Source organism: Tenrec ecaudatus, chromosome 3 (assembly GCF_050624435.1).
Source record: "Tenrec ecaudatus isolate mTenEca1 chromosome 3, mTenEca1.hap1, whole genome shotgun sequence".
Taxonomy (NCBI): Eukaryota; Metazoa; Chordata; class Mammalia; order Afrosoricida; family Tenrecidae; genus Tenrec; species Tenrec ecaudatus.
In genome coordinates, this window is record NC_134532.1 from 95504089 (window position 1) to 95516658 (window position 12570).

Genomic DNA, 12570 nt, shown 5'->3' on the forward strand with positions numbered 1-12570 from the left:
ATAAATTAACTGTTACTGGAATCCAGCCATACTGTTGGGTTTCACATTGCCTGTAACTGCTTTGCGCTTTGATGGAGGAGTAGAGAAGTTGCAGTGGAGTCTCCAAGGCCTGCTACATGTCAAATACCCCCTATCTATTCCTTTACAGAAAATATTTAGGAAACTTTATGTCTTGTCATTTTTGACAGCTCTCTTAGGGTCATCAACATCCCTGTTAGTAACAAGCCAATATATACATCTAGGATTAGCAGTCCATTTCTGGACTATAGACTATTGTGAGAATATATAAGGGAAATATGAGGGATTACCCACCCTCCAAAAATAACAGAATTGCACTGGGTAAAATGGAGCTTTCATAGTATGCATTTTCCCACTAGGCAAGCATTGAGCAACTCACTTTGAGTTAGTGCACTCAGTGGCCTTGCCTGGGAAGATTCTCTCTGGTCATAGTGAATTTTTTTGTAAAAGTAGTTTCACTCAAACCTCATCTTTTTTGATGGTTGATTTCAGAGAACAGTGGGTGTGCAGTTGTGAAATTTTGTTTCCTGCTCAGGAAAAATGCTGCAAAACTGTTGTGATGTTGAACACAGCTTATAAGGACAGCGCTCTGGGTAAAAACTCAAATGTATCAGTGTTTTTCTTGTTCCAAAAAAGGTGAAATGATGATTAATGACAAACCTCATTTTGAACATCTGTCAACTTCTCAAACAATGAAACTATCAACTCATAGTACATTTGCAATTTATTCCACCAGGTCAGATTGTTAATCAAACTTTCTATACAGAGGTTCTGAAAAGATTGTGTAACAGTGTGTGACAAAAAAAGGCCTGATTTGTGGCAGACAGGGAACTGGTTTTGTCACAATACACCTGCTTAGTCAACCTTTTCAGTGTGCCAGCTTTGAGCAAAACCAAGCATGCCTATCTTGCCCCAGGCACCTTCCTCACCCGACCACTCTCTGTGTGACTTCTTTTTGTTTCTGAGAATGTAGAGGGACATGAAAGGACAGCAATTTGACAACGCAAGAGCTAAATAAAAAAATGAGGGAGGCGCTGTCAGCCATCCAAACAGATGAGTTTGAAAAATGTTTCCATGAATGGAATCCCAAATTTGACCAATGTATTAAGTGTAATGACCCGTACTTTGAAGGTGATGAGGTTGTTTTGTTAAAAATAATAATAATAATAGGGATCAGGTATCAGGCACCCAATTGTAGGCCACTGGAGATCCCCTGATAGAAGGGTCTCGTGGAGGAGACGAGCCAGTCAGGGTGCAATGTGGCAACGATGAAAAACATAACTTTCCTCTAGTTCCTAAATACTCCACCACCACCCCCACACCCACCCCCCATATCATGATCCAAATTCAACCTTGAAAGTCTGGCTAGACCAGAGGATGTACACTGATACAGATGGGAACCAGAAACACAGGGAATCCAGGACGGATGATCCCTTCAGGACCAGTGGTATGAGTGGCGATACAGGGAGGGTAGATGAGGGTGGGTTGGAAAAGGGGAAGCAGTTACAAGGATATACATGTGGCCTCCTCCCTGGGGGACGGACAACAGACAGGTGGATGAAGAGAGACATCAGACAGGTCAAGATATGACAAAATAATAATCTATAAATTATCAAGGATTCATGAGGGATGGGGGAGTGGGGAGGGAGGGAGAAAATGAGGAACCGATGCCAAGGGCTTAAGTGGAGAGCAAATGTTCTGAGAATAATGAGGGCAATGAATGTACAGATGTGCTTTACACAATTGATGTATGTATGGATTGTGATAAGAGTTGTATGAGTCCCTAATAAAATGATTAAAAATAATTATTAAATTTTCATTTAAAAGAAGAAAAAAATTAAATACATAGCTTAAAAAATCAATTTTGGGGGGTAACCCCACATACACAGCCTTTTGTCATAATTTCTCCTATGATTTTATACCTGGAAATCTAGTCTTCTGGATGAGATATCAAATAAATATAGTCTTTGTAACCTTATATAAAGAATCTAATCAGGCTCTGTCAGGAACTAACAGAGCTGTGAAATTTCAGAATTTATAACTCTAAATTGAGGCGGCATAAACCATCCTTGAATCACTGTAAGATGGTTGTCTGGGAGTCTTGCAGTAACAAATTCAGAAGAGTTAGAAGCATTTAGACAGGAATATAAGATGTACACAGCTTCCACAGAAATCTTAAAATAAAACCACTAATCCTTTTGCTTTAATCTGCATTCCTTCCTTCTTTAGTTAGCTTCTTCTTTCTTTTGCTGGTTTAAAGCTTTTACTGTGTTACCTCCATAGGTACATAGGTGAAAATTCCTAATGTTACTTTTTGAAATGTTTCCAGAAGCTGTTGAAGCCCTGGAAGCACCCACTCATCATTTCCTGGGAATTTGGAAGACAGCTATTTGGCCAGCTGACTAGTAGAGATCCATATTTGTACCCATTCCAAAGAGCGTTGACCCAAAAGAACGTTCAGCTTAAGGTCTAATATCACTAATATTACATGGAAGTAAATTTTGCTGGAGATCAGCCAACGACAGTTTTAGCACTACATGGACAGGGAACTGCCCATGATATATGTATAGCATGAAGGAATATAACAGCCAATTAGTCCACACAGCAGTACAGAGAGTGCAGCTCTACTCACTTCCATGAAACAGTTAACATACTGGAAAACCTTCAACTCATGAGGACTGCTGGGTCCAAGGTCAAGGAAGCAGACAGCTGAGTCTTCCTTAGAGAAATGTGGGCAATCCAGCCACAGGCAGCAAACAGCAGGGCGGGTCACCAACAATCAGTCAAATGACAGGATCCAACAGTCGTCAGGTCAAGCGATGTGTACACCACCAGTGTGGTGAAGCAGATCTCGAAGGAACTTCAAAGTCTAGCGACACAATTCAGTGCAGCTCATAAGTTGAGGCAGTGAACTAGCTAAGGCAGTCGCACACTGGTCCAATCACGAGAGAGCACGAGAGCGACAGGTGGGGCTTACTGAGCCACTTACCTCTCTGTCCTCCAATGAAACTGTGACCTTATTAATCCCACATGTTCCTATTGGCCTGGTTGGCACAATAAACCTACCTATCACACGGAGCAAATCATTAGAGATGCTGGACTTTATGAAGGAGAGTGTGGCATCCCGATTGGAGGAAACCTTATCACCAACCTGCGATATGCAGATGGCACAGCCTTGCTTCCTGAAAGTGAAGAGGACTGAAGCACTTGCTGATGAAGACCAAGGATTTTAGCCTGCGGTACAGATTACAACTCAATGTAGAGAAGACCCCAATCCTCACTACTGGATCAACAGGTAACCATGATAATGGGAGAAAGGTTGAAGTTGTCAAGGATTTTGTCTTCCTTGGATCCACAATCAATACTCATGAAAAAAACAAACAAGAGATCAAAATACGTGTTACATTTGGTAAATATGCTTCCCAAGACATCTTTACCAAAAAGATGTCCAAATGTGCTGCCATCAAGTCAATGCTGACTCATAGGGACCACCTGTGGGTTTCTAAGACTATAACTGGTTACAGGGGTGGAAAGACAAGTTCCTTCTCCCAAGGAGCTGCTGCTGGTTTTGAATTGCCAACTATGGGATCACAACCCAACAAATAACCACTATTCTCCCAGGGCCCCTAAGACCTCTTTAGAGTGTTGAAAAGCAAGAATGTTACTACTGTGAGGATTACTGTGTACCTCACCCAAGTCATGGTATTTTCCATGACCTCATATGCATATGAAAGTTGGATATTGAATAAAGAAAATCAGTGCATTTGAACTGTGATACTGAAGGAGAATATTGAAAGTACCACGCACTGTCAAAAAGACAAACTGATCGGTCTTAGAAGAAATATGACCAGAGTGCTCCTTAGAGGCAAGAATGATGAAACTTGATCTTACATACTTTGAAATATTATCAGGAGAGACGAGTCCCTGGAGAAGGAAATCATATTTAGTAGAGTAGATGGACAGCGAAGGAGATGGAGTGACACCATGGATGCAACCATGGGCTCAAGAATAGGAACAATTCAGGGTACACGCATCTCTTAGATGTCCCATGACAGAAATTTCTTCCCTGACTTCTTGAATGTTGATGGGGTTTTTCTCCCTCTTGTGTATTATCTGTATTTTTGGCTTTATACTATTATAATCTTATCCTTACCACCTTAGTATAATTTGTTTTTCACTGTCCTCTGTTGGGTTTCGCAGCTGTGAAGCACAGGAGGAGTGGATGTATAATGATAATAACTGGCACAAGGTGTTATAGGGAATAAGGGGTGAGGGTGGGCCATAAGGAGGGGAAGGGGATTTCAAGAGTAAATAATGAAGGTGGGAGGGGGAGGGAGCACTAGAACTGATCATGATTGCACAACTCAGTTTAAAGGTGATTTAGCCATGGTGGGAAGGGGTGATGCTCTAAGATAGATGTGGTGCTGATTGGACAATTCCCCTTGATAGGATTGAACGATTAGAATGTTTAATTGTATGATATGTAAATTGTGTGCCAATAAAAATGTTGAAAAAATAAATTTAAAAATAAATGGGAACAATCATGACTATGGTTCAGGACCTGACAGTGTGTTGTTCTATTTTGCATAGGGTCACCATGGATCAGAAACAACCTCATGGCACCTAACAACGACAGCAGTCACTTCTTGGTATCGGTACAATAGGAGGCTACAGTTGATGGATAAACTGGCTAAAGCACACCACAAAACTGATATGTTAGTCTACATTTTCATTTGAAAGCCAACTAATTTTCTCTTGGAATGAATTTCTTGTAATTCATCAAATGATTTAAGAAAACTCTATTATTAGGCTTTTTAAAAAATCGTTTTATTGACTTATAGTTCCATCTATCATACAACTCAATGGTTTGAACATATTTTTAAAAGTTCTGTAATCATTACATCTTAGAAACGTTTTCTTCTTTCTTGTACTTGTGTTCTTGTTAGTTGCCCCTATTCCAACAACCTCTCCTGCCATAACCCCAAGAAACTATTAATCAAGTTACTGTCTATAGATTCGCCTAGCCTGGATTTCATACTAAGTAAAACATACAAAAGCAAAAAAAAAAAAAAAACCCAATAACAATATAAAACAAAAAACTTCAATTGAAAAGATAAGATAAAATAGTAAAAACTAGAACAAACTTAAAATAGAACAAATGAGAAAGTGTTCAATTTTAACCTAACTGTATCTATATTAGTCCACTTTTCAATGAACCCTCTTTGATAGCAAATCTATTTACATCCCTGGTCAAGGACCAGAAGGGATTAATCCAAATGGGAATTCTGCAAATGGTTTTTAAGCTGTACTGTCACCCAGAACCTACTTAAAATCGGGTGCTTAGATTTTTACCTCTGATACCATTCCCTACTCCAGTTTTGGATTTTAAAATTTGCAGTCCTTGGATCACACAGGCTAGTATGCTTCTTTGGTGTGTACTTAGCTGACACCTCACTTAGATGGCTGCTTGTTTTAAGAGAAGTCTTTAAGATCACCCCCAAACCCTGATGCTGTTCTTTCTAATAGCTGGATACCTTCTGGTTTCTTTGCCACACTTTGCTATCTTCAGTAAGCTCTTCATGAGGGCAAATATCAAGTAGGATATCAGATCATTCTTATAGTTGGAAAACAGACTAGAGGGCCAGTAATCTCTGATCACTGTACCCAGAAAATGAGGTCTTATTTCTGTCAACAGTGCTCTGAATGTATCTGTGGAAGATAGGCTTTGTAACCAAACATCTACAGAAATAGAAATCAAAAGAGAACTAGAAAACAGATGGTAAATATATTTGAAAACTGTATCATTTTCACATATCTTACAAGTAAAGCACACTACTGGTTTTTGTTTGTTAGCCTTAAATCGAATTAACTTATCCCTAGATGGTGCACAGTTTCTGTGCAGTTGCTAACATAAAAGCTGGCGGGGAGAGCCCACTCACCAGGACCACAGATGAAAAGCTTTGGTGATCTGCCTCTAATAATATTACCATCAAGAAAACTTGATGAGGGAGACCAGGAAAAAATGGTGACCCTAATAGGACTCACCCGTCCGGAGCGCCTGCTGCCAGACCAGAAAATTGGGAGGTAAGGTGAAGGAAACAGGGAGGTGGAGTCCTGAAATTAGAACTAGGTTAACAGGGTCTCTCCTGAACCCCCTTTTTGTGTGTGATTTTTCACTCACAAAGTAAACCAAGAACCCTTTAAAGCTCTCTAGCTTTGGCGAGCCAGCGGGTACCAGCTGTGGCCTAACTGGAAGCAGCGATGTCTCCAGGCTGATGACCTAAAGGGGACAGAATCTCAGACATGAGGAGAACCCCACACCGGAGCATTCTACATAGTTGGCTGCCTTGATCTCACAGCCTGGGGAGTGGGTGGGTGGGTAGCCATAATTTAGAGTAGAAGAAAAAGCATATTTTTTACCTCAGGTAGATCGCAATGTGGGAGAAAACAGGCGCAAAGTTGGGAGTCCAGGGAGTGGATTTAGTTCCAATTGGCTGAGAAGGAAACAACCTCCCTGATAAGCTGGATTTCCCCCTCTGGGGGTCAGCTGGACAGCCCCCAAATCAGAGCACATCACAAGCATAATTTTAAAAAGGGGTGAAATGTATATTATTGTTTTAAAACACAAACACCAGTCTGGATGCTCAGCTCCAAGGAAGACATAGGCGGGAGTCCCTTAACATAAATTAACATAAGAAGAAACCTAGCTAAGGAATGCCAGAATTCAGCTACAGGGCCTGGTGGCTTTTTGAATAGCAAAGACCGGCTGTAGCAAGTGTCAGCTTCAAACAGTGTGGACCTACAGCCTAAAGACTGTGGGAGACAATTTAATTTGATTTTATTCTAGCTGGTCAGGGGGATAAAAAATAAAATCCTCTAATCTAGTAGCACCAGCAGACTAGATAGGACAATAAGCCCAGCTTCCCTTTCAGTGATTATACAAAGAGCTGGGGAGGCCCTGCCTGTCCTGGGGCACTAGACTGGGCTGTGGGAACACCCCACCCCCCCGCCCCTGTTGCAGTGCTACCTACAGCACAAGGCAGGTACACCAGTGAACTCCAGCACTCAACTGATGCCTGGCCACAGGGGTGACCTTTCCTTTGAAGTAATCCCACACAGCATCTGTAGGACCCTACATCAAATGGGTACATCATCCTACTACCTTGAGGAAGAGTTGGACCGCCTCCAGCCTCATGGACAGGAGATCAATCTCAGTTGTCTCCTTACCTGCTACTCTATTTCCTCTCTCTGTATTCACTAGCCCTTCCATCTTTCCAACCACAATAAGTCTCAACGAGCCCAGGTTTGTGTTGAGTTTTTCCTCTAGTTCTTCTTTTTCCCTCTTTTTTCTTTTTCCCTTCTTCTCCGCTTCTCTCCCCTCACTCCTATCATATGACACTGCTGGCTTCCAGGTCACTACCCTCCGCTTAGAGCAAATCAACTCAAATAGCAGGAGGAACTCCAGCCTGCCATCCGTGGGAGTGCTGTACACCACACAAGGCAGCTGGGAGAAACATCTACACTGTGCTGAGCTGCTGAGGAAACCTCCATCCGACCTCTAAAGCGATCTCGTCAACTAGGGCAATTCTGCCCAGGACTTCTGGAACCCTGCATTAAAAGGCACACCAACCTGCCATTGTGGGGCAGGGTCTAAACCCCTCTGGCCCCACATTCAAACAATCAGGGATCAGCTATCTCTTTATTTCCTCCTTCTCTCTCTCCTCCCTCTATACCATCACAGACAATCTTAGTGAACACAGATGGGTTTTCTTCCCCATTCTTTCTTTTTCTTCTCTTTTTCTTTCTTTCCTCTTTATGTCTTTGTTCTCTTCACTTCCCTCTCTGCTTTATGATTCTCTCTTCTCACTCTCATTTCTTTGACATGCCACTGCTGGTACCCGGACCCCTACACTCTGCCTAGGGCAACCCTGTCTTCCCAGTGGGGAGCCTGACCCCTCAGACAGTGCTGCACACAGGACGAGTCATTGCTACACACACCACAGCACGGGGTCAGTTATTTCATTATCTATTTTTAAATTCTCACTCCTCCTTTTTCTTTTCTTTTTCTTTCTTGTGGTCTTCTTTCACATTTTCTTCTTTTCTCTGATTCTTCTGTATTTCCTACGACAGCCTCAGCAGATTCAGTTCTCCTTTTTTGTTGTTTTTCTTTCTTTCTTCTTTTTTTAACTGTTTTCACTTTTATTTACTCTGTGCATTTTAGTTGTGTGTGTGAGAGAGAGTGGGTGTCAGAATGCTTGGCTTTGTTGCTCCAGTCTGTGTCTTCCTCTTTCACTCTTTATCCTCTCCTTTCACTCTCTCTCCTGTCACAAGCCACTGGCAGCCTCCAGGCCACTCCCCGCTGCCTAGGGCAACTCTGAAGGCCCAACTGGGGTATCTCCCACCCATATTTATTGGCTTGGCAAGCAGCTGGAGAATTCACGCCGGTCCTCTTCCACACACCAAGCAGCAAGTTATTCTCCCCTAAAAAAGGTGGGGACATCCCCAGCCTAAATCCTGAGGCTCTACAAGTGACTGGGAGAAATGCCTGACCACCACTGGTGGGGCTAGAAGCTACTGAGGGAACATCCACCCAACCTCCAAGATGATCTCTCTGACTATGGTAATTCCCCTGCCAGCTACAGAGCTCTATACCAAGGAGGGTATACTCACATGCCCTCCTCAACACTCCAGTTGCAAAGAATACATAAAAAGAAACCCAGCCCTACCAAAGATCCTTGCCAGTATGGGCAGAAGATCAATACTCACCAAGGGAAAATAAGAGACCATTACATAGAACAACTCCACCCATAAGGCGACAAAGAGGAAACAGTCCCCAGGATAGCATCAGTTTAATAGTGGAAAGAAGGCAAACATAAACCACACACACAACACAAGTGGATAAGATAGGTAGATAGGAAAATATCCAACGCAAAATGTACAAGGTGACATCACAGAGTCCACATGGATATAATAGCACTGAATATCAATGGCCTGAACTCAGGCATTAAAAGGTCTGAACTCAAGCATTAAAAGGTAGAGGCTAACAGACTGGCTCAGGAAACATAACCATTGATCTGCTGTCTCCAGGAGACTCATCTCAAGCTTGCAGACAAAAACAAGTTGAGCTCTTTTGCTGTGGTCTCTCTCTCTCAATCCTTTCTTTCCCCCTCCCCCCTCTCTCCCCTCTTTCTCCTCTCCTCTCTTCTCTTTCTCTTCTCTATCACCTTCTCTCCTTAATAAAAACCCTTTTGGATCACCAAAAAAAAAAAAAAAAGTTGAGAATTAAAGGCTGGAGAAAAATATGCCAAGCAAATGGTAATGCATAAAAAGCTGGGGTAACAATCTTAATATCTAACCAAATTGACCTCCAGATACAGGCCATAACAAGAGACAAGGAGGGGCACTACATAATGCTAAAGGGAACAATAGACCAGGAACCCGTAAATAAACATTTATGAGCATAACAAACATATGTGTACCTAACAAGAGACCTAAGAAATTCGTAAATCAAACACTCCAAAAGATGAAAAAAGCGATCACAGGTTCAACAATTATAGTTGGTGACTTTAATACACCACTCTGTCAAAAAGACAGATTTGGGAAAGAAACTCAACAAGGAGGCACCAGATCTAAACAGCACAATTGGATGACTGGACTTGATAGGTATTTTCAGAGCTTTTCCACCCACATGCAATAAAATTCACATTCTTTTCAAGCCCACATGGCACATAAATAAAAAATTGACCACATGCTGGCACACAAGTCGAACTAGAGTAAATTCAAGCACATAGAGGTTATACAGACATCTCTCTCTGATCATTAAGTCATAAGCTGCAAATTAACAGAAGGACAGTGAATAAAACTAGGGCAAACAATTGGAGGATGAACAATTTCCTATTGTAAAAGGAGTGGGTATTGACCCAAATCAGAAAGTTTCTAGAAACCAATGAGAACGAAAATACAATGTATTGAGACCTGTGAGATATAGCAAAGGCATTTATCAGAGGAAGGCTGATAGCAATAAATGCACACATTAAAAAAGAAGAGGGACTTGTGGATGATATGCTGACACAAAACTTACACCAATTAGGGCAGAGTCAACAGAACAACCCTACTAATAGCAAGAGGATAGATATAATAAAAATCAGAGCCGATATACAGGAGAGGGAAAACAAGAAAATTAAGGGGGAAATTAATGCTGCTAAAAGTTGGTTCTTTGAAAGCTTAAACAGAATTGATAGACCTCTGGCAAACCTAAACCCCCAAAAAAAGGAAGAAACAAACGACATTTGCAAGGATGAGGGGTGAAACAGCGGACATTACAATGGATCCTAATGAAATCAAAAGGATAATTACACTGTATTGTGAAGGTCTATACTCTAACGAATTCAACAATTTGGAAGATATGGACAAATATTTGGAAACACAATCCCTCACTATATCCCAGATGGATGTCAAGAACCTCAACAGACCCATAGCAATGGAAGAAATAGACAAGGTAATCAAGGAATTACCAACAAAAAATCCCCTTGGCCAGATGGCTTCACAGGAGAATTCTACCAAGCAGTCAGGAAAGAACTGACACCAATCCTATACAAACTCTTCCAGAACATAGAAAAAGATGGAAAACTCCCAAATTCTTCTATGAAGCTAGTATAACTGTGATACCTAAAGCGGGAAAAGATGCCACAAGAATTGAGAACTATAGAGCAATATCACTAATGAACATTGATGCTAAAATCCTTAACAAAATACTGGCCAATACAAAAGCATATTAAAAAATAGTTCACCATGACTAAGGGGGGTTCATTCCAGGGATGCAGGGAAGGTTCAACATATGAAAGACCCTCAGCATTATTCGCCACATTGGCAGGAAAAATGATAAGAACCACATGATAAAATTAATAGATGCGGAAAATGCATTCGACAACATCCAACACGTATTCCTGTTTAAGACACTCAAGAAGATAGGAATAGAAGGAAAATTCCTCAATATTATACAAGCCATATGTGAAAAACCAATAGCTATTGTGGTAGTTAATGGAGAAAAGATCAAAATAATTCCACTGAAAAAGCGGACCAGACAAGGATGCCCCTTGTCCCCACTCCTATTAGCTAACAACATAAGAAAACGGAAAGATATTAAAGGTATTCAGCTGGGGGAGGAAGAGGCAAAAATATCATTATTTGCAGACGATATGATTCTAAATATTGAAGATCCCTTAAACTCCACAAGTGGAGTGTTAGAAGCAATAGAGGAACATGGCAGAGTGGCAGGATACAAAATCAAGAAACAGACGTCTATTGGACTTCTCTACACATCAGATAAGATCACAGAAGAGACGATTAAAAAGGTACTACCCTTGTCAATAGCCAAGCACAAATTGAAATACCCAGGGATATACCTGACTAACAACAACAAAGATTTATATGAGGAAAATTATAAAACACTACTTCAAGAAATCAAGAGTGACCTCAACAAATGGAAGAATATCCCATGCTTGTGGATTGGTAGACTCAATATAGTAAAGATGTCAGTTCTGCCCAAGGCACTATAAAAGTTCAATGCTATCCTGACACAAATACCACCATCCTTCTTCAAACAGATTACCAACTTCATATGGAAAAACAGATTACCAATTTCATATGGAGGGGGAAGAAGCCCAGAAGTTGCAGAGAACTCCTCAAGAAGAAGGACAAAGTAGAAGGGCTTGCTCTACCTGATATTAACACGTACTATACGGCCAAAGAAGTCAAAACAGTGTGGTACAGGCATAATGACAGATGTTCAGACCAATGGAAAAGAGCTGAAGACTCAAAAATACAAACATCAGCATACAGGCAACTGATCTTTGATAAGGGCCCCAAAAATATTAAATGGGAAGCAAATGCCATTTTCAATAAATGGTGCTGGGAAAAATGGATATCTACCTGCAGAAAAATGAAGCAAGACCCTTACCTCACTCCATGCACAAGAATAAAGTCAAGGTGGATTACAGACCTTGAGATAAAACCCCAAACAATTAAGGCCATTAATGAGGGAATTGGGACAAACCTGAGAACCTTGGCACAGGGAATACATAGGCTATCAGAAATAGGAAAGGATACAAATACAGAGGAGTCAAAAATAGACAAGTGGGATATACTGAAGATAAGACACCTGTGTACATCGAATGAATTCACCAAGAGAAGTAATAAGAAAGTCCACCAACTGGGAAAACATCTTTAGCAATGACACATCAGACAAAAACCTTATTACTAAAATCTACAATACTTTGCAAATTTACAATAAGAGAAAAACTAATTTCCCACTGAGGAGGTGGTCAAAGGCCCTGAGTAGAAGTTTCACAGAGTCTGAAATCTGAATGGCCAATAAACATATGAGAAAATGTTGCCGATCATTAGCCATAAAATAAATGCAAATCAACACAAGTATGAGATACCACCTAAAACCCTAAAGGACAGCCCAGTTCAAAAAAAATCAGAAGGAAACAAGTGTTGGAGGGGCTGTGGTGAGAGAGGAACACTCATCCACTACTGGTAGACCTGTAG